This window comes from Bufo gargarizans, chromosome 6, assembly GCF_014858855.1.
Source record: "Bufo gargarizans isolate SCDJY-AF-19 chromosome 6, ASM1485885v1, whole genome shotgun sequence".
In the NCBI taxonomy this organism is placed as follows: Eukaryota; Metazoa; Chordata; class Amphibia; order Anura; family Bufonidae; genus Bufo; species Bufo gargarizans.
Window position 1 is genome coordinate 92,659,299 of NC_058085.1, and position 23,604 is coordinate 92,682,902.

The 23,604-nt window shown below is 45.3% G+C and overlaps 1 protein-coding gene across 1 annotated transcript in view; it reads left to right on the plus strand.

The window, feature by feature from the left end:
* NECAB3 (N-terminal EF-hand calcium binding protein 3) overlaps positions 1-23,604 on the plus strand; it is a 166,625-nt gene that overhangs the window by 38,488 nt on the left and 104,533 nt on the right. The window lies entirely within an intron of this gene.

Consider the following 23,604-nt stretch of genomic DNA (forward strand, 5'->3'; position numbering starts at 1 on the left):
GTAACGGCTCCATTTTCTGTAGTGTCTCTGTATATAATGTCATTTTACAATACTGTTGAGGGGGCCCTGACAATAAAATCTTTTAGCCCTCCTCCTGAGTGGGCCCTTTCTGAGTTTGGGTCCCAAAACAGCCACTTCCCCTGCTTCCCCTATAGCTATGCCCCTGCAAAGCACATTGCATTTTGTATAGAATCTGCAATGGAGGCTTAGAGCGGAGTCTCCAAGGCAGATGTGAATGAAGTCTTACCTAATCCCTCAGTAAACTGATAACCCATCCTGTTTCTCAATATGGATTTTAGTAGTGAATTAAGGGCGAATGATCAGTTCAGGAGGAGGAAAAGAAGTGGTTAATAAGTGGAGAAAGAAGCATATTTTTCTGATAAGATATATTACTAAGTTTCTTTTAATCGCTTGTAATAATGATTTACAGTATGCAAAGTTTGTTGAAATGACAGCGCCTATTTAATGGGGTTTTGCATGTTTGGGGCAGACCTGCGATGGGAAGCATACTTACCTGCTTATCAACACTAGCTCCCAGCTCCTGCACTCTCTGGCCTCTGCACATCCGCTCAGGTGACTTTTGGGTTAATGCCACTTCAGCCGATTGCTTCCCATAGCGGTGATCTGCTCCCCTTGCGTCACGTAACTATTTGACATTATGTAACAAATCATCACTGTGGCCAACGGAGCAGTGGAGGTCAGAAAGGGAAGGAGCCGGCATCAGGAAGCAGGTAAGTGTGCTTGCCAACCCCCACGCCCCTGCCACCAGATGTACACAACCCCTTAAAGGTAGCTAGAGACAACAGTTGTCAATCCTGACCCTCTAATATGACAATTTGCTTATCTATCTTATTGTCCTGGTCAGAATTGTGTTTAACTATAGTGTTTAACAACAAGCAAGCAATGGATAAATGCAAATATATTACATCATTATGATATGTTACATGATATAAGTTTTGCTTTGATTATAGGTGTATTCCAGTTGTTACAGGTTATTCCCTTTCCACAGAATAGGGGATAACTATTAAATTGGTGGAGGTCCTTCCATTGGGAACTTCAATGGTCACGAGAATGGGGACCGCGTACCCCTTGGAGTCCCCTGAAATGAACGTCGTGGCAGGTCACATATGCGCACTGCTGCTCCTGTCACTCGATTCATCTTTCAGAACTCCCATAGAAATGAATGGAGCAGTAGTTCTGCTGCTATGAGGTGTACAGGGTCCTCGTTCTCGTGATCGGTGGGGACCCCAGCGGTAGGACCCCCTCTGATCTAATAGCTATGGCCTATCCTGTGGATAGGCGATAACTTGTAACAACTGGAATACCCTTTTACATTTTTCCAATTACAATAAACCATCTTGTTATATAAATTGTCAGGCAAATGTTACAATATTGAGGAGGTATCTGATTGTTGTTCTGATCAGAGAGAAATCTTTAAAGGGGTTACCTGACTTAGGGTGGGTTCATGTCACGTTTTATGCCTTTGTTTGATATACATGTTATAAAAAAAGGATACAAAAATGCAACACAGTATACTTTTTTTTTTACAATGGTAAAAATAGCATATGTTTTTATTTTTTACCGTGGAACTCTGTGGTGAAAGGATGCCACTGTATGGCATCAGTCAGATATCCATTTAACGTATACGTTTTTTGTATAGGTTTAACACATGATGTGAACCCACTCTAAGAACCAGACACGGAGGGAGTCAGGGTCACCTGGGATCCAGCAAACAGAAAATAACAGATAAATGTACAGCACTTAACTTTGTAGCAGACTGGAAAACAAGATCAGCATGCACACACACTCCAGGAAGTAGTATAAGCCGCCCAGTAATGCATTATGGGGCGGAATTTAAAGGGATGCAATCAGTCTAACTACATGACAGCTGAGAGAGGCTAACGAGATAAGGAACTGAACATCACAACAAAGAAACTCAAGAAGGAGGTTCTGAAAGACTTCTGTCAGAGCTTCTCAGCTGTCTGGTTGTGACACCTGCAGGGAAATTGAGACATTGCTCCAATCTTATTCCCCTGCCAATTGCTGGGTATCTCAGCAGTGAGGCACTCTGTATTAGGCTTTCCATGGTAGGACTAGAGATGAGTGAAGGCAGTAGAAAATGTGAGCTACAGCAGCGTCTCCAAACAAATAACTTCTTTATTCAGACTTCCATGGTACGGTGTACAAAAATGGCAACGTTTCGGCTACATGTAGCCTTTGTGAAGCATAAAATACAAGTGATGATACCAACATATAAATAGTAAAAAACAAGCACTCCCACAAAAGTTATTCACCCAATCGACAAGCAAGAGTGATGCAACAAACCTAGTTATAGCCAATCATGAAAGAATCGCAATGCAATACCTATTTGACATAATATGTAAACGCCCCTCTAGCTTACCTGTAAGGGCTCTCCAACTATGTGGGCCTCGGCGTACCCATCAAGTGACTGCGCATGTCCATAAACGTCATCAGTCAGCGACAGTGCGAGGACAGATCAAATCTTGCAGGCTTAGCATTGATCCCGCCTTTGCCTAGAAGTAATGATGGAAATGAGCCAGCGACGCCAACAACCAATGGGAGACGCCCGCACAGACGACGTCATAGTCGATGTGCAAGTCACGTGGCCGAAAATCTCGATCACATGACCGCTGTTTATGTATACATGGTTACCAACCAAGCTATGATGTGCTTGCACACTGTCAAAGTCAAGGACATGCACGTCTACACGAGAGGGACAGCGAGGTATATGAAATGCTAGCCCACTAGCATGGGGAGAGAAGCACACAATGTTATAGGGAGCAATAATACTCGGCACCTAGATCCTATATTAAGGATACCTCAAAAAGAAATGGCTTAACAACCATTGTATAGAGTTACATCATTCAATAATGTGATAACCCCGGGGGTGCATATAAACATGTGGATAAAAACACATCAAAACTTGTATCGGATGGGTACCTAACTGATCCCAGCCACATTGAACTCCAAATTGAGTCCATGTGGTTGCAGGGACCTTAGGGGATATATCCATTTAAGTTCTTTTTTGCTAAGAACAGCATCTCTGTCTCCACCCCTACGTAAAACACCCACACTATCTATCGCCTAAAGCGCAATTAGTTGACAGAGTGTCCTGCATCCACAAAATGTTTGGCTACCGGTTTGTCCAAGTTGGCTTTGAGAATAGTACTTTTATGTTTATTGATCCACTCACGAATCTCCATCGTAGTCTCACCAACATAGATGAGGCTGCAAGGACATTGTATAATTTACACAACATCTGGGATCTACATGTGTAGTAGCCATTAATCTTGTATTTCCTGCCACTGTATGGGTGAAAAAAATTATCACCTTTTAAAATGTTACTACAGTTGCAACAACACAAGCAAGGAAAGGTTCCATTTCTACGTGGGGCCAAAAGTTTCTGTGTGCCCAAGCCTGAGCCTCCAACATCTGTTTTTACCAGCCTGTCACGCAAATTAGAGTTCCTCTTATACGCCATTAATGGAGGGGCACGGAATTCATCAATGTCTGGCAAACCTCGTTGCAGTATATGCCACTCTTTTCTGAGAATGTATGCAAGAGATGAGTGAATTGATTTCTAAATTAATAGGATTTAACCCTTACGCAAAAAACAATTGCAGAATCATGCCATTTACTAGGGACACTATAGTAGCACTATAGGGAGAAAATATAGAGATATAATTAGGTAGATATTAAGAGTTTTATCAGGGAAAGCTTTGCATCAGTGTTGGTTGAGCACCAAAGTGCTCGGGTGATCGGTAGAGATGGCCTTGCGGTTCGCCCGGCAGTCGTTTTGCGGCAAACTTTGCGCGTTCACGATTCGGCAAACATGCAAACATCGCCAGCGCCATTTTTTTTTGCATTGCGCCGAACTTTGACCCATGACACACACATCAAGTGGGACAGGACAGCAAATTGAGACGTTTCAGCACATAAACACACCCTATAACAGAACTTGATCTGGCAGCCATTTTACATTCTGTATTTTTCCAGTGTAGGGAGAGGTTGATTTGTGGAGCAGGGACAGACTGTTAGGGACACCAAACGCTAGCTAATAGGCCCACAAAAGGACTGGTATAGGTGTGCTATCGATAGCTGTGATATACTGAGGGGTGTGATATACTTATAATATACTTTCTAACATATATTATAGTGCATTTGTATTGTGCAGCAGTTGTGTGCGGTTCTGCTGCGATACCACAGCTATATAGAGGGGCAAATGCTATTGGAATAACTCATTGCAACTGGAGTGATATACCTGTTACCCCCCCCAAAAAAATGATTGAGGGGTGTGATATAGCTATAATATACTTTCTAACATAGAAAGTATATAGCGCATTTGTATTGTGCAGCAGTTGTGTGCGGTTCTGCTGCAATACCGCAGGTATATAGAGGGACAAGCGCTATTGGAACAACTATTTGCAACGGGTGTGATATACCTGTTGCCCCAAAATAAACTGATTGAGGGGTACAATATACCTGCTTCCACAAAATACTGATTAAGAGGTTTGATATACCTGTTTCCACAAAATACTGATTGAGGAGTGCGATATACCTGCTTCCACCAAATATTGATTAAGGGGTTCTATATACCTGCTTCCACAAAAAACTGATTGAGGGGTGCGATACACCTGCTTCCACAAAATACTGATTAAGGGATATTAATATACCTGCTTCCACAAAATACTGATTGAGGGGTGCGATATACCTGCTTCCACCAAATAATGATTAAGGGGTTCTATATACCTGATCCACAAAATACTGTTTGAGACCTGCCATATACCTGCTTCCACAAAATACTGATTGAGGAGTGTGATATACCTGCTTCCACAAAATATTGATTAAGGGGTTTGATATACCTGCTTCAACAAAATACAGATTGAGGGGTGCGATATACCTGCTTCCACAAAATACTGATTGAGGGGTGCGATATACCTGCTTCCACAAAATACTTATTAAGGGGTTTGATATACCTGCTTCCACAAAATACTAATTAAAGGGTTTGATATACCCGCTTCCACAAAATACTGATTAAAGGGGTTCTATAAACCTGCTACCGCAAAATACTGATTGAGGGGTGCGATATACCTGCTTCCACAAAATACTGATTGAGGGGTGCAATATACCTGCTTCCGCAAAATACTGATTAAGGGGTTTGATATACCTGCTTCCACAAAATACAGATTCAGGGGTGCGATATACCTGCTTCCACCAAATATTGACTGAGGCTTGCGATACACCTGTTTCCACAAAATACTGATTACGGGGTTTGATACACCTGCTTCAACAAAATACTGATTGAGGGTTGCGATATACCTGCTTCCACCAAATACTAATTAAGGGATTTGATATATCTGCTTCCACTAAATACTGATTGAGGGGTGCGATATACCTGCTTCCACAAAATACTGATTAAGGGGTTTTATATACAGTCCTGATCGAAAGTTTAAGATCACTTGAAAAATGGCAAAAAAATCATATTTAGCATGGCTGGATTTTAACAACGTTCCAAGTAGAGCTTCAACATGCAACAAGAAGAAATGGGACTGAGACAAAACATTTTTTGAGCATTTAATGAAAACAACGAATAAACTGAAACAGGCTGTTTTTCAGCTGATCAAAAGTTTAGGACCACACCTCCAAAAAAAAACTAAACCCCCCCAAAACAGAAATCCAACTTTCAAACATGAACTCAGTAATGAGTAGCTCCGCCGTTATTGTTTATCACTTCCAAAATTCGTTTCGGCATGCTTGATGCAAGCATTTCCATGAGGTGAGTGGGAACATTTCTCCAAGTGGTGAAGACGGCCGCACAAAGGCCATCTACTGTCTGGAACTGTTGTCCATTTTTGTAAACTTCCCTTGCCATCCATCCCTAAAGGTTCTCAATTGGATTTAGATCAGGGGAACACGCAGGATGGGCCAAAAGAGTGATGTTATTCTCCTGGAAGAAGTCCCTTGTCCTGCGGGCATTGTGTACTGTAGCTTTGTCCTGTTGAAAAACCCAGTCGTTACCACACAGACGAGGGCCCTCAGTCATGAGGAATGTTCTCTGCAACATCGTGACATAGCCAGCTGCCTTTTGACGCCCCTGCACTTCCTGAAGCTCCATTGTTCCACTGAAGGAAAAAGCACCCCAGACCATTATGGCGCCCCCTCCACTGTGGCACGTAGAAAACATCTCAGGTGGGATCTGCTTGTCATGCCAGTAACGTTGAAAACCATCAGGACCATCAAGGTTAATTTTTTTTTCATCAGAGAATAAAACTTTCTTCCACCTTTGAATGTCCCATGTTTGGTGCTCTCTTGCAAAGTCCAAATGAGCAGTTCTGTGGCGTTCAAGGAGACGAGGTCTTTGAAGACGTTTTTTGTTTTTGAAGCACTTACGTTTCAGATGCTGTCTGATGGTTATGGGGCTGCAGTCAGCACCAGTAAGGGCCTTAATTTGGGTCGAGGATCATCCAGTGTCTTGACAGACAGCCAATTGGATCCTCTGGCTCAGTGCTGATGAAATTTATTTGGGTCTTCCACTTGAATTTTTTGTTCCATAACCCTCAGGATCATTTAAGAAATTTCAAATGACTGTCTTACTGCGTCCCACCTCAGCAGTGATGGCGCGCTGTGAGAGACCCTGCTTATGCAGTTCAACAACCCAACCACGTTCAAAAAGGGAGAGTTTTTTTTGCCTTTGCCATCACAGCGTGTGACTACCTGACAGAAAATGACAATGAATCCACATCTTTGCACAGATTTGGCCTTTTAAAGGCATGTGGTCCTAAAATTTGGATCAGCTGAAAAACAGCCTGTTTCAGTTTAATCGTTATTTAAATTAATTGAATGCTCAATAAATGTTTTGTCTCACTCTCATTTCTTCTTGTTGCATGTTGAAGCTCTACTTGGAACCATGTTAAGATCCAACAATGTAAAATATGATTTTTTTGCCATTTTTCAAGTGTACCTGCTTCCACCAAATATTGATTGAGGCCTGCGATACACCTGCTTCCACAAAATACTGATTAACAGGTTTGATATACCTGCTTCGACAAAATACAGATTGAGGGGTGCGATATACCTGCTTCCACCAAATATTGATTGAGGCCTGTTATACACCTGCTTCCACCAAATATTGATTGAGGCCTATGATACACCTGCTTCCACAAAATACTGATTAAGGTGTTTGATATATCGGCTTCTACTAAATACTGATTGAGGCCTGCGATATACCTGCTTCCACAAATACTACTCTTCTCTAGGGACTTTGGCACAGGGTAATTTTAACCCCTTAAGGACCGAGGACGTACCGTTACGCCCTATTTCCCGAGTCCTTAAGGACCGAGGACGTACCGGTACGTCCTGACTTTAAAATCGGCATTCCGGCGCCGCAGGGGTTAATTTGAACAGGATGCCGGCTGAAATCATTCAGCCGGCATCCTGTTAAAATGCCAGGGGGGGTCATTTGACCCCCCCGTGTCGGCGATCGCAGCAAACCGCAGGTCAATTCAGACCTGCGGTTTGCTGCGCTTTTTGCAGTTTCTGATCCCCGCGGTCCCTGACCGCGGGGATCAGAAGCTTTAGAGTTCCTAAAATCGATATAGTACACCCCCCCTGCACCCCTGCATGATTTGATGGCGGCGGGTGGTGCAGGGGGGGTGTCGCAGGCGGTGGGGGCGTTGCGGGAGGCGGGCGGTGCGGCAGGCGGGATCGCGATCCCCCGCCCGCCTCCCATTGCGTAATCGTTGGTGTACAGTGGGTATACCAGGGTGCCAGCACATTGCTGGCACCCTGGTATAAACGGCTGACATCGTTGATGCGATGTCAGCCGTTTAACCCTTTCCATACAGCGGTCCGTACGGACCGCTGTATGGAAAAGGTTAACAGTAAGAGGGAGCTCCCTCCCTCTCCGATCGGGGGGCTGCTGTGCCTTTGCAGCCCCCCGATGGGAGAGGGAGAGAGCCCCCAGACAGCCCCCCGACACCCCAGTCCTCACCCTTCCCCGTCTGCGAAGTTGTGGCAGACGGGGAAGGTTCCCATGGCAACAGGACGCCTGCTCAGGCGTCCTGCTGTCCATGGTGCTGAACAGATCTGTGCTGAAAGCATAGATCTGTTCAGTGTAAGTAAAATACAGTACAGATACCTATATAGGTTCTGTACTGTATTTTACAGACACCAGACCCACTGGATCTTCAAGAACCAAGTGGGTCTGGGTCAAAAAATAAAAAAAATAAGTGAAAAAAGTTAAGATAAAAAAAATAACATTTATCACTGAATAAAAATTAAAAAAATAAAATAAACTACACATATTAGGTATCGCCGCGTCCGTAACGACCTGATCTATAAAACGGTCATGTTACTTTCCCCGCACAGTGAACGCCATAAAAATAAAAAAATAAAAACGATGAGAAAATTGAAATTTTGCCCACCTTACTTCCCAAAAAAAGTAATAAAAGTGATCAAAAAAGTCGCATGTACGCCAAAATAGTACCAATCAAACCGTCATCTCATCCCGCAAAAAATGAGACCCTACTCAAGATAGTCGCCCAAAAACTGAAAAAACTATGGCTCTTAGACTATGGAAACACTAAAACATCATTTTTTTTGTTTCAAAAATAAAATCATTGTGTAAAACCTACATAAATAAAAATAAAGTATACATATTAGGTATTGCCGCGTCCGTATGGACCGGCTCTATAAAAATATCACATGACCTAACTCCTCAGGTGACCACCGTAAAAAAAATAAAAATAAAACTGTGTAAAAAAAGCAATTTTTTGCCATCTTACGTCACAAAAAGTGTAATAGCAAGCGATCAAAAAGTCATATGCACCCCAAAATAGTGCCAATCAAACTGTCATCTCATCCCGCAAAAAATTAGACCCTACTCAAGATAATCGCCCAAAAACTGAAAAAACTATGGCTCTCGGACTATGGAGACACTAAACAATTTTTTGGTTTTAAAAAGGAAGTTATTGTATAAAACTTACATAAATAAAAAAAATTGGATACATATTAGGTATCGCTGCGTCCGTGACAACCTGCTCTATAAAATTACCACGTGATCTAACCTGTCAGATGAATGTTGTAAATAACAACAAAAAAAACGTGCCAAAAAAGCTATTTCTTGTTACCTTGCCGCACAAAAAGTGTAATATAGAGCAACCAAAAATTATATGTACCCTAAACTAGTACCAACAATACTGCCACCCTATTCCGTACTTTCTAAAATGGGGTCACTTTTTTGGAGTTTCTACTCTGGGGGTGCATCAGGGGGGCTTCAAATGGGACATGGTGTCAAAAAACCAGTCCAGCAAAATCTGCCTTCCAAAAACCGTATGGCATTCCTTTCCTTCTGCGCCCTGCCGTGTGCCCGTACAGCGGTTTACAACCACATATGAGGTGTTTCTGTAAACTACAGAATCAGGGCCATAAAGAATGAGTTTTGTTTGGCTGTTAACCCTTGCTTTGTAACTGGGAAAAAAATATTAAAATGGAAAATCTGCCAAAAAAGTGAAATTTTGAAATTGTATCTCTATTTTCCATTAAATCTTGTGCAACACCTAAAGGGTTAACAAAGTTTGTAAAATCTGTTTTGAATACCTTGAGGGGTGTAGTTTCTTAGATGGGGTCATTTTTTTGGAGTTTCTACTCTAGGGGTGCATCAGGGGGCTTCAAATGGGACATGGTGTCAAAAAACCAGTCCAGCAAAATCTGCCTTCCAAAAACTGTATGGCATTCCTTTCCTTCTGCGCCCTGCCGTGTGCCCGTACAGCGGTTTACAACCACATATGAGGTGTTTCTGTAAACTACAGAATCAGGGCCATAAATAATGAGTTTTGTTTGGCTGTTAACCCTTGCTTTGTAACTGGGAAAAAAATATTAAAATGGAAAATTTGCCAAAAAAGTGAAATTTTGAAATTGTATCTCTATTTTCCATTAAATCTTGCGCAACACCTAAAGGGTTAACAAAGTTTGTAAAATCAGTTTTGAATACCTTGAGGGGTGTAGTTTCTTAGATGGGGTCACTTTTATGGAGTTTCTACTCTAGGGGTGCATCAGGGGGCTTCAAATGGGACATGGTGTCAAAAAAACTGTCCAGCAAAATCTGGCTTCCAAAAACCATACAGCGCACCTTTCACTCTACGCCCCGCTGTGTGGCCGTACAGTAGTTTACGGCCACATATGCGGTGTTTCTGTAAACGGCAGAGTCAGGGCAATAAAGATACAGTCTTGTTTGGCTGTTAACCCTTGCTTTGTTAGTGGAAAAAATGGGTTAAAATGGAAAATTAGGCAAAAAAATGAAATTCTCAAATTTCATCCCCATTTGCCAATAACTCTTGTGCAACACCTAAAGGGTTAACGGAGTTTGTAAAATCAGTTTTGAATACCTTGAGGGGTGTAGTTTATAGAATGGGGTTATTTTTGGGCGGTTTCTATTATGTAAGCCTCGCAAAGTGACTTCAGACCTGTAGTGGTCCCTAAAAATTGGGTTTTTGTAAATTTCTGAAAAATTTCAAGATTTGCTTCTAAACTTCTAAGCCTTGTAACATCCCCAAAAAATAAAATATCATTCCCAAAATAATTCAAACATGAAGTAGACATATGGGGAATGTTAAGTCATCACAATTTTTTGGGGTATTACTATGTATTACAGAAGTAGAGAAACTGAAACTTTGAAATTTGCTAATTTTTCCAAATTTTTGGTAAATTAGGTATTTTACTATGCAAAAAAATTATTTTTTTTGACTTTATTTTACCAGTGTCATGAAGTACAATATGTGACGAAAAAACAATCTCAGAATGGCCTGTATAAGTAAAAGCGTTTTAAAGTTATCAGCACTTAAAGTGACACTGGTCAGATTTGCAAAAAATGGCCTGGTCCTTAAGGTGAAAATGAGCCTGGTCCTTAAGGGGTTAAAAATTACAGGCAGAGGAAGAGGCAGGGCGTTCCGCAGGTGTGGTAGGGGTCGGGCAGGTGCACCAGGCCGGAGCCTATTTGTGAAGTTAGAGAAGGTGTGTGCGATTAGGTCAAAGGACGCAGCAGAGTTGGCTCTGCACCTTTCACTGACGAGCTGGTGTTAGGTATACGTTCCACCATCGAAATTATATAATTGCAGTACGGAACGCTATGAAGATTAGATAAAACTAATACTTTATTAATTCAAAAAAAGGGGAAGGGAAAACTACAACCTATATATAAAATTCTAGATGACCAAACCTAACCACAATATCTGAAAACGGATCAAGATGGCACATGAAAACCGCAATGGGCGGTACCGCTCAGGTGTGGATAGGGTCACTAGAAAATCCACTATTGGTGCGCTACTAATGGCTGCACCACCAAGCCAGCCGGCCGTGGTGTGCTAATACAGCCAGAGGTGTGCACCGTGGCACGGACAAGGTGCTCTGCTCAAAAACACCCGGCTTGGTGTACCCTGGACTAAATTTAGCAAGCTAATCCATTGATAAACATCTACCCATAAGGTCCGACCTGCATAAGAACCATCTGTTCGGTTGTGAACCAGATGTCTGAGTGCCGGCCCTACGAAGGGACACTAAACTTAGCTGGGTTGAGCAAAAAGAAAGCTTGATCGCAGCTGCTCACATAATACAGAGGGCTGGGACACCACAGACCTCTACTGTATCGTGAGCGCAATACAAGCCACATGCAAAAAGCATAAGTTTGCCCCCACTCATCGCTCGACGCGTTTCGCCATGTGTGGCTCGTCAGGAGCATAAAATGTGGGTATAAAGACAAACAGCAAAAAAAGCTGCTAACCTCCGTTACAGAGGCTGCAGCTGTCAGCACTGAGTGGCCTTGGATCAAACCTCTGGGGCGGCCAATGGGGAAACAGGAGGCGCGGCAAACAACAAAACAAAAGAGTCCTGCAAAGTGTCACAATTGAGGTGATGCGACATAGCGAATGGTTGCAAGAAGCCCTTGTTGACTGCAGAGGATCAGGTGTCCAGTTTTAGGTAACAACTAGATCAAGAAGGATCATACCTTGATTAATATTGCACCCGATTACAATCCTTATAGTCATCTAAAGGAAACCACATATACAGGGACTCAAAGAAAGCAAACAAAAGATTGTATTCATTTGGTCCCTGTGGTTGGAGTACATGCAGGCGGTAGATCCACTGTGTCTCCTTTTGCAATAGTCGCTTATCAAAGTCGCCTCCTCTTGGGGATCTTCTCACCACCACCAACAGCCTGAAATTTAATCACATCCGCATTACCACCATGTAAGGTGGGTATGTGTCTCTCAATAGGGGTATCAGCACCTTTGCGGATGTCATTAAGATGTTCTGCGATTCTTCTGCAGAACTCCCTAAAGGTTTTGCCCACATACTGTTTTCCACAAATGCATGTGGCCAAATATACCAACCCTCTAGTCTTGCAGTTGACAAAGCACCTAATGGTGAATGTCCGCTCAGTGACGCTGCAGGTAAATACAGCACCTAACTGAATAGCCGGACACGCCACACATCCTCCACAACGGAAGGTCCCTTTAAGGTTGGTACTCAACCCAGTGGTTGTGGTAGGGGCCTGAAAAAAGCTGTGGACCAGACGATCTCTGAAATTGCGTCCGTTGGCTCTGCACCCTCCTCATTCTCTGTATCTGCACCATCCTCACTCTATGCTGTGTGCACCCCCAAAGACACCACCCCTCCACTCGAGTCAGAGGAATTATTTTCCCATCCATTCCCAGACCTTACCGATGCGCAGCCAGCTGTTGCTGCCTACTCCGAGATCTCTAATGTCAGTGGTGGTAAAGGTGACGATGATGATGTGTTGATGGACTTCATGTGGGTACCAACAACAGAGGAAGATGAGGGGAGTTCAGAGGGAGAGACGGAGCAGCAGATAGGGAGGAGGAGGATAAGCAGGCAGAACTCGCAGTGCACAGGAGGCAAAAAGCCGACGGCAAATGTATCTGCAGCGAGCCATCCACCATGCACAGTCACATCTTGCGCTCCCAGGAAGCCAGCACATGGCTCCGCAGTGTGGCCTTTTTTTAACGTGTCAGCTGCTGATAATAGTGTTGCTATCTGCAGCCTGTGATGTCAACGCATAAGTTGCGGTAAGCCCAACACTCACCTAGGGACAACTGCTTTAAGAAGACACCTAGCCTCCCATCACCGAGCCCTGTGCGAGCAACACCGTCAGAACCCACAAAGCCACACTCCCAGCGCTCCACATCCTGCCTCTTCTCCTTCTTCTCCCATTCGTCCTCCACTCCACCTTCCACCGTGCCGTAGTTGCGTTTATCTGGCAGAAGGCAGGCTTTCGTGGCCCAAATGTTCGAGCGTAAAAAAAGTTGATGACTCCGGATACCCCTCTTGCCCAATGGCTGACCGCTGGCTTGTCGAAACTGCTAGCCCGCCGACTACTGCCATATAAATTGGTGGACTCGGAGGCCTTTAAAAAATTTGTAGCCATTGGCACACTGCAATGGAAAGTCCCTGGAAGGAAATATTTCTCCCAGAAGGGCCTCCCAGAGATATATGGCCACGTGCAGTGGCAAGTGAATATATCTCTGGCACACAGTGTTGGTGCCAAGATGCATCTGACCACAGGCTTGTGGTCTAGCAAACACGGGCAGGGAAGGTACATAACTTTTACTGCCCACTGGGTGAACCTTCTGACGGCCGTCAAGCATGTAACCCGTGTCACTCCGTCTCCTCCTCGGCTCCAGCAGCAACATGCTGTTAGCGACTACCTGTATGAACCAGCAGGACAGGTTCTGGGGAGCTTGGTTTCTTTTCACCGCGCCAGTGGCTGCTCATGCGCGACGTATGCAGACTTCTGTGGCCATTTGATGAGGTCACAAACTGGTTATTCACAGCCAGGGCACCATGAGTGACATCATACCTTACACCCTCTTTCTGGAGCGTGCATTGCGTCGTGTCATTGATCAAGCCATCGAGGAGCAGGAGCTGGACGATGAGGAAGTCGCAATGCTACTCCATCTGAGACAAGTCAGCAGGAGTCTGAAGAGGAGTCAGAGGAGGATAGTGGCTGGGTGGGAGGAAGAGGAGGAGGAGCAAGAAGAGCAGGCTTTGAGGGGAACTTTAAACTTTTCGGGGATCCCTGGTGTTGTCCGTGGCTTGGGGAAGGAGACCGGGGACAACATTCTCCTGGACGATGAGCAGGAGCCAGGGCGCTCCACCACTTCCAATTTAGTGTAAATGGGGGCCTTCATGCTCCAGTGTTTGAAGAAGAAACCCCATATAAAAAGAATAAAGGGCAAGGACCAGTATCCGGTGGCAATGTACTTAGACCACCGGTACAAACACAAAATGGCGGACATGTTACCAGCCTCACAGAGGGGTGTCAGAATGCAGCCTTTCCAGGCCTTGCTGCGAGAGATGCTGCATTCTGCTGTTGCGGGCGCTGGCAGAGGAAATTCCACCGACAGCGAAACAGGTGCGGGTACCAATCCTACCGCGCCTGCAAGAAGATGACAGTTTGAAGATGTGTTGTTCACTTCGGATATGAGATCATTCTTGTATCCAACCCATCGACAGCCGCCCACCAGATCCAGCCTCAGGGAACGCCTAGACCCACAGGTGTCCGACTACATCGGCTTAACGGCCGATGTGGACGCTCTGAGAAGCGAGGAACCCCTGGACTACTGGGTGCGCAGGTTTGTCCTGTGGACAGAGCTGGAACGATTTTCCATGGAACTCTTGGCTTGCCCGTTGTCGAGTTTCCTCGAAAGGACGTTCAGCGCAGCATGAGGGATTGTGACCGATAAGTGCACTCGCCAGAAAACCAGTCAGTATCTGGTGTGGCTACCATTTTCCTCATGCAGTGCAACACATCTCATAGAGTTGATCAGGTTGTTGATTTTGGCCTGTGGAATGTTGGTCCACTCCTCTTCAATAGCTGTTTGAAGTTGCAGAATATTGGCAGGAACTGGAACACGCTGTCATGTGCTCAATGGGTGACATGTCAGGTGAGTATGCTGGCCATGCAAGAATTAGGATAGTTTCAGCTTCGAGGAATTGTGTACAGATCCTTGCAATATGGGGCCGTGCATTATCATGCTGCAACATCAAGTGATGGTCATGGATGAATGGCACAACAATGGGCCTCAGGATCTTGTCACGGTATTTCTGTGCATTCAAAATGCCATCAATAAAATGCACCTGTGTTCGTTGTCCATAACATACGCCTGCTAATACTATAACTCCACCGCCACCATGGGCCACTAGATCCACAACATTGACATCAGCAAACCGCTCACCCACACAATATCACACACGCTGCCTGCCATCTGCCCTGAACAGTGAAAACCGGGACTCATCGTGAACAGAACGCCTCTCCAATGTGTGAGGCCGGTTTAATGTACTGCCAAATTCTCTGAAACGCCGTTGGAGTCGGCTTATGGCAGAGAAATGAACATTCATTGCACGGGCAACAGCTGTGGTAGACATTCCTGCAGTCAGCATGCCAATTGCACGCTTCCTCAAACATTGCGACATCTGTGGCATTGTGCTATGTGATCAAACTGCACATTTCAGAGTGGACTTTTTTTGTGGGCGGTCTAAGGCACTCCTGTGCAATATTCATGCTGACTAATCAGGTGTGAGGTGGGATGGATTATCTCGGCAAAGGAGAAGTGCTCACTAACACAGATTTAGAAGGATTTGTGAACAATATTTGAGAGGAATGGGTGTTTTGTGTATGTAGAAAATGTTTCAAATATTTGTGTTCAGCTCATGCAAAATGGGAACAAAACCGAAAGTGTTGCGTTTATATTTTTGTTCAGTGTATATACAGCGGCATAAAAGGCCTTTTCTGTCAGATGAATGCCTAATTTTTGGGGTCTGTACACCACTGGCCTACAGTAAAAATTGTTATTCTGTGACCGCCTAATGTACCTCCAGCCACATAATCACTTGTTCTTTTCTCTCTGGTGAATGCCTCATTTTTGGGACCTGTACTGGCCTACAGTAAAACAGTTATCCAGTGACCGTCTAATATACCTCCAGTCACATAATCACTTGTTCTTTTCTGTCCAGTGAATGCCAAATTTTTTGGGCCTATACTCCACTGGCCTACAGTAAAATTGTTATTCAGTGACCACCTAATGTACCTCCAGCCACATATTAACTTGTACTTTTCTGTCTGGTGAATGCCTAATTTTTGGGGTCTGTACTCCCTTGGCCTAAAATAAAATTTTTCTAGGCTCCAGCAGGGCACATTTTTGAGAGTTTCCTTTTAAGACGCATAAAAATGGCCCCTGATTAAAATACATATTTTTTGTGGGAATTTTTGCCATTGATCCCCCTCTGGTATGTCACTGTCCATGTTGTGGGACTATCTGTGCACTTCTAATAAGTATTTGGTGGCCGTAAATATGACCTAAAGGTTTTTCAGGTTCGCCTGCCATTAAAGTCAATGTGGTCCACCGCGAACTCACGTTCGCGAATATTTGATCGCGTTCGCAAATCGTCCCGGCCGATGCTCGTCCATCACTAGTGCTCGGGTGCTCGAGTAGAACACCTTAGGATGCTCGGGTGCTCTACCGAGCACCTGAGCACAATGGAAGTCAATGGGAGAACCCGAGCATTATACCAGGCACCCCCTGCTCTGAAGAGGGGAGGGTGTCTGGTTCACATGAAAAGGTCAGAAATTAATGGAAACACCACTGAAATGGTTCGGGAACAGCATGGAGAGGATGTCTGGATGCATCTTCTACTCCCAGGTCACTGCTGGGAACAATGTTGTCCGAGTAGTACGCCAATTTTACAGACTCACAATAATACACACAAAACTGAAGATAAATTCGATTTTAGAGGAAAAATTTTTAGGCAACATTCTTTCCAGTATATTTACTTGTATATAAAGTGCAAGTGCTGCCAAAAATTACAAGGAAGAAGCACTCCGATACAAACTGTATATCACATAAAGAAGGGCCTCATTCATATTGTGGTACAATTGTTCAGGTAGTGGGACTCCTACACTCATAAAGCCTATGCACTAAGTGAAAGGGCTGCCAAAAATTACAAGGAACCGGCACTCCAATACACCCTTTATTACACGTAAAGGAGGGCATCATACACACCCTTGAAAAATTATGATTGATGGCCTTCTGGTAACCCTCAAAAACTATTGCAGCAAGTGCCTGCTGATTTGACCATCTAAAACATTAGGGGTGAGAGCCTGCTGCTGATCTGACCATCTAAAACATTAGGGGTGAGGGTCTGTTGCTGAGCTGACCCTCTAAAACATAAGGGGCGAGAGCCTGCTGCTGATCTGACCATCTAAAACATTAGGGGTGAGGGTCTGTTGCTGAGCTGACCCTCTAAAACATAAGGGGCGAGCGCCTGCTGCTGATATGACATCTAAAACATTAGGGGCGAGGGCCTGTTGGTGACCCTCAAAAACATTAGGAGCAAGGGCCTGCTGGTGACCCTCTAAAACATTAAGAACAAGGCCTGTTGGTGGCCCTCTAAAACATTATGGGTGAGGGGGCCTGCTGGTGACCATCTAAAACATTATGGGTGAGGGCAGCCTAATAAGCATGTTGATATGATGGAGGAAGAGGATGAGAAAAGGGAGATTGAACCATATACCCTTTTTAGTGGTGGAAGGGGTGCATGGAAATACAGTGTATTCAATACACCATAAAAGCCACATTCAAAGTGCTTTTATGCTCAGCCGCTTTTTTCTGGTGGAGTAGAGAAGTCAGGGGCAATCCAGGCCTTGTTGATTTTTATAAGAGTCAACCGTCAGCATTTTCAGTTGACAGGCGGATGCACTTATCATTTATTATGCCCCCAGAGGCACTAAATACGTTCTGACAAAACGGAGGTGGCGGGGCAGGCCAGCACCTCCGAGGCGTAGAGCACCCAATAGTTGTAAGGCACAGATGGATCACTGAGAACGCTGCACGGTCTGCTACGTACTCCTTAACCATCTTCCCAAAAATTTCCCTCCTTGTGACACTAGGCCGTGCATCATGTTGAGGGTGCTGGCAGGGTGTCATGAAACTGTCCCAGGCCTTGGAGAGTGTTGCCCTGCCTCTATTGGAACTGCTGTGTGTTCCCCTTGTCTCCCCTCCTCGGTTGGCCAAGGAACTACGTACTCTGCAGCCAGTGTTGTCAGTCGGAAATTCTTGGAGCAATTTTTCAACAAGGACCTACTGGTATTGCACCATTTTGCTGGTCCTCTCCACCAGAGGAATGAGAGATGAGAAGTTCTCTTAGAAGCGGGGGTTAAGAAGGGTGAACAAGAGACTTCCGGTTCCGGCCCCGCCATGTGAGGACGCAGCGCTCAGAGCTCCTGCATATCGCCGAATACCCTGGTCATTTTGCAGCGCAGGGATCTGCTAACCGATCCTGAGGGACGTCTGACTGACACCACTTACCTGCATTGAGGAGCTGATGGAAAGATACCTCCTCCGGAGCGGGCAGAAGATCACAGGTGCGCAGCTAGCAGCCTCACAGAGCGCGGCAAAAATGGCGGACACTCAGCCACTATTATTTAGGGAGGAGGGCTCTCAGAGCACCCAGGGAGAGGGGTCCCCGTTAGGTGGCTCGGCCACGCTGGACTATAAACAACTAGCCATTGAAGTGGCGTTACGCATAATGCCGGACATCCAGAAAACGCTGGAAACAACAATACTGGGCTCATTTAACTCCCTAAGGGAGGAGGTAAACCAGACCAGCATGCAAGTGGGGGCCCTTGAAAAAGAGTTACGCTCCTTGCAGCAGCAAGCAGGGGACACTGAGGCTGTTTTGAAATCTCAGCAGCATGACCTGGAATACCTGCGGTTTAAAGTTGATGATCTTGAAAACAGGTCACGCCGCAATAACCTGAGGGTGGTTGGTTTGCCTGAATCCATTAAACAGCTGGACCTTTTGGATCTATGTGAGAGAGAACTGCCTGAGGCCCTGGGCCTAAAGTTTTTCTGTCGAGTGGAGAGGGCCCACAGGATCGGCCCAGATAGAGGAGCTTCTAGGGACTCAAACCCTGAGTCTCCCCGTGGTGGGGATGGGAGGCCTCGTCAGGTTATTTTTAAATTGCTGGACTTCAATGATAAGGTGGCGTTACTCCGCAGTTTTCGAAAAAGACGGCATCAGATAACAATCAGGGGCCACAAAATCTTATTGTTTGAGGATTTCTCGGCTGAGGTGGCGAAGAAACGCAAGGCTTTCAGCCCAGTCTGCACTGAGCTATATCACAGAGACATCAGATTTCAGCTTCTTTTTCCGGCGGTATTAAAGATTCACAGAGCAAATGGGGGGACTATTACCTTTAGATCCCCCACTGAGGCAAAGGAGGCCTTGGATGGGATTATGGATGCGGAACCGCATGATGTGCCCCTCTCTCCCCAGCGGTCTACTTTGAAGGACTCTTTGGATCCAGCTGTTCGACGAGGGAATGACCGCTTGCGCAGTGGCCTAGAAAGGCCCTCCAGAAGAGGGCGTTGATACTCCTCAATTTAAAATGTGGTTGGGACTCAATCCTGAGGGGCAGTATTTGTCAGTGTTGCTGACTTTGTTCGAGATTAAGGTTGTTTTGTTATTTTGCTCTGTGCTCCACGCTAAGGCCTTTACTGTTCAGTCGTACAAATTGTTATTGTTTTAGGCCAGGTATGTGTGAGCTCTGCCATGGCGGAAAAAAGGAAAGTCCATAACTAGATTTAGTTACAGCTGCCATCATATAGCTGTATCCGGCCTGGCGGTTTGGCTTCTGCTGCCACTCATCTAGGCAGGGCTATTTGGTTGCTTGTATTTTGGTTTTTGTCTTGTGTTTTTTGTTCTCCTTCCCTCCCTCCTTTCTCCTTCCTTCCTCCCCTCTCCCTTGGCTTTCTCTGCTCAGGGATCTGCACGTACCAGGGCAACAATGAAAATTATCTCCTGGAATGTCAAGGGTTTGCGCTCCCCGCAGAAGCGGTCAAAGATCTTGCGCCACCTGAAGCGTTTTCAACCTGATATAGTTCTCCTGCAGGAGACTCATTTGGAGGATAAAGATTTTTTCCGAATGAAAAAATTCTGGGTAGGCTCCGTGTGCGGATCCTCGGCCAGGGAGCGCAAAGCTGGAGTGCTCACATTGCTACATAGGAATTTTTCAGGGAAAATATTATCAGAATCTCATGACAGTGAAGGCAGGTGGCATAGGTTATTAGTGGAGATTGGTGGAATTTCTTATAGCATCCATAATGTGTATGCCCCGAACGATAATAATGCCCCCTTTTACGCTCTTCTGGAGAACAGACTGCATCTGGATGGAACTCACAACAGAATTGTGGGTGGCGATTTTAACTCAGTCTCCTCTGTTCTGGAAGACCGGAAGAGGGATGTAGGGATGGTCAGTTCGCAAAGGCTCTCTGACAAGGTTATACCTCCCTTATTAACCTCTACAGGATTGTATGATACCTGGCGCTCTATACACCCTGATGACAGGGAATATACGCATTTCTCGCATGCGCATAATGTGTGGTCCCGTATTGATTATCTTTTCCTTCCCTTACACATGTCATCTAGGGTGGTCTCCGCTGAAATTCATGACTTACTTATTTCCGATCACTCACCTATTTCCATTTCCCTGCAGGATACCTACCCTAGAGGAACTGATTTTTTATGGCGCTTTCCTTCTTTTCTGGCCAGAGATGACAACTTTAAAGATACACTGCAAGGTTGGTGGTGGGAGTTTCAGGGTGACAATCCCCGGGATGCATCAGATGTTTCGACCCACTGGGAGACTGCTAAAGCGGTCCTGAGGGGTCGAATTCTCAGTTATGTCAGCAATTTGCGCAAGGTGGTAGCTAAACAATACCAGGAGGCTAGCTCGGCCCTTAGACAGGCATACACTCAGTTCCTTCGGGTGGCCACCACTCGGAATAAGGAGGCCTGGATCGCAGCTAGAAACAACTTTAAAGTTTGGGTGGATAAAAGGGAGGCGATGTACAGGTCGGAGTTCCAGACAGATCTGTTTAGATTTGGGAATAAGTCAGGCAAAATGTTGGCTAACTTAGCGCGGGGCAGAAGGGCTCCTACAGTCATTACAGCTCTGAAAGAGGAGGGGGGAGTGACCCAAACAAATCCTAAGTTGATAAATGATTTGCTGGGAAAATACTATGAGCGTCTCTACAGTGACACTCCAGTGGACCCTGAAAAGGGTAGGCGGTTTCTGTCAGACGTTAAATTGCCTTCCCTGACGGAGGAACAACAGGGATCTTTGAATGCGGAAATAACTGCTGAGGAGGTGCTACATACAATACGTTCCTTACATAATGGTAAGGCGCCAGGCCCTGACGGATTCTCAGGAGAATTTTATAAAGTCTTACAGGACAACCTTGCCCCCACGATGACGGATTATTTTAACCATCTTCTGCACACGGGTAGTTTTCCAGCTCATGTTAATGTTGCCCACATTAAACTGATACTTAAACCTAATAAGGACCCGCAAGATCCAGGCTCGTATCGCCCGATATCACTCATTAACCAGGATCTCAAGATATTGACTAAAATATTGGCTGACAGATTGAGTCTCTTAATGCCTGCCCTGGTAGGCCCTTCCCAAGTAGGTTTCATTAAAGGGAGGTCGGGGGTGGCGAATATTAGGAAGGTATTGGCAACATTGGACTGGGTCAGGCGCCGCCCTCAGCCAGCCTGGGCCCCTATTTTGTTGGCTTTAGATGCGGAAAAGGCTTTTGACTCAGTGCGTTGGGACTGGTTGGGGGCGGTGCTAGATAAATTCCAGATTGTTGGGGATATCCGTACTTTTTTGGGAGGTCTTTATTCTAGTCCAGCGGCGCGCATTTACACAGGAGGTTTTTTGTCTCGGGTTTTCCCCCTTCAGAGAGGGACTAGACAGGGCTGTCCGCTTTCCCCCCTTCTTTTTGACCTAGCCATCGAGCCTTTAGCCAGATTTCTAGAGGATTCTGACTTATACAAGGGCATTACCATAGGCAAGAGTATGCTGATGATCTTTTGATTTTCATGGATACCCCCCAGCATCACTTGGGCCCCTTAATGGAGTTCCTGAGTTTTTTTGGGTCCTTCTCGGGGTATAAAATAAACTCGTCTAAAAGTGAGATTCTTGAGCTACACGCCACTAACCCACCGCAGCTTTGGCGGGATGCTGGTCTCTCTTTATCGGTTGTTAAGAAACAGGTTACGTACTTGGGGGTCAAAATCGGTAAGCTCCCGGGGTCACTGTATTTGCTAAATTATCCTCCCCTCATAACGAAAATAATTTCTGAACTAGAGAGATGGCATTCACTCCCCTTATCCCTGCTGGGGAGGTGCCAGCTCATCAAGATGATGAGTTTTTCTAAGCTGCTCTACCCTCTCCAGACGCTTCCGATCCTACTGAAACATACAGATGTCACTGCACTAAATAAGGCTTTTACCAAGTTTTTGTGGTCTGGCAGGTGCCCTCGTATCTCTCTTTCGAAGCTTATGCTATGGAAACCAGAGGGAGGAGTAAAATTCCCAAATATACGGGGATACAATCTAGCATGTCTCATGCGTCACGTATCCGACTGGGTCCACGACACGGATCTTTTCTCTAATAGGGAGGTGGAACAAAATCTGGTTGCCCCATGGAACTTGGTGTCGTGCCTTCACTCTAACCTGTCTGCATTACCTGGGGATATTAAATCTTCGCTTTTATTGAGAGATACGATAGCAACCTGGAAGGCGGTTAGGAAGACATTTAACTTGCCTCATGCAATCTCCAAATGGATGCCGTTATGGGGTCATCCGGACTTCCCTTCCGGAACTAGTTTGAGACCTCCTGAGCTGTGGATATCTAGGGGTTTGACTAGGGCGGAGCATCTGATGCATCTGGGGGACAAACGCTGGCTGACTCCAAAAGAACTGAAGGAAAAATACGCTCTGCCGGATTCCCATTTCCTGCAAATAATGCAGATTGTGGGTTTCTGTTCACATAGACTGCACGATTTGTCGAGGGAGGCGACTAAAAATTCCTTCGATGAAGTCCTCAGTTTCTCCCCCCAAACAGTTTCGCTCTCTAGGTTGTATAGGGCCTTTTCAGGAAATTTCACGAAGGTCAAGGCTTCCACACTTTTTAAGAAATGGGAACACATCACCATGGATGATGAGATTGGGGTAAAGATCCTGGAAGGTTGGAGTAAGGTACGCCAGTGCGTGATAGGTGAGACTTGGCGTGAAACTTTTTTTAGGATGATGCATCGGGCAATCTATGGTTTTAACTTTCCGGCCTCTCCCCAGTTTCCGGATCGTATCACACATTGTCCCAATTGTAAGTTGGCGGCTACGGATTTCTGGCATGGCATTTGGACGTGTCCTGAGGTAGTCAAATTTTGGGCCGCTGTGATAGATTATATTAAGAAGAACTGGTCGGTGGAATTGTCTATGGAACCCCAGGCCCTGGTCTTCCATTATATCCGCCCGGTGAACCAAACTCGGATCCCGATTTTGTTGCACTCAGTCTTATTAGTAGCCAAAAGAGTCTTGCTCCAAAGGTGGCTTACAGATGCCATGCCAGACATCCCTGATGTGGTCTCTGAATTGAAAGTTCTTTTGGGATTTGAAAGGATTGAAGCGTCTAGGCACAAAGAAGGTTCAGCTTCCAAA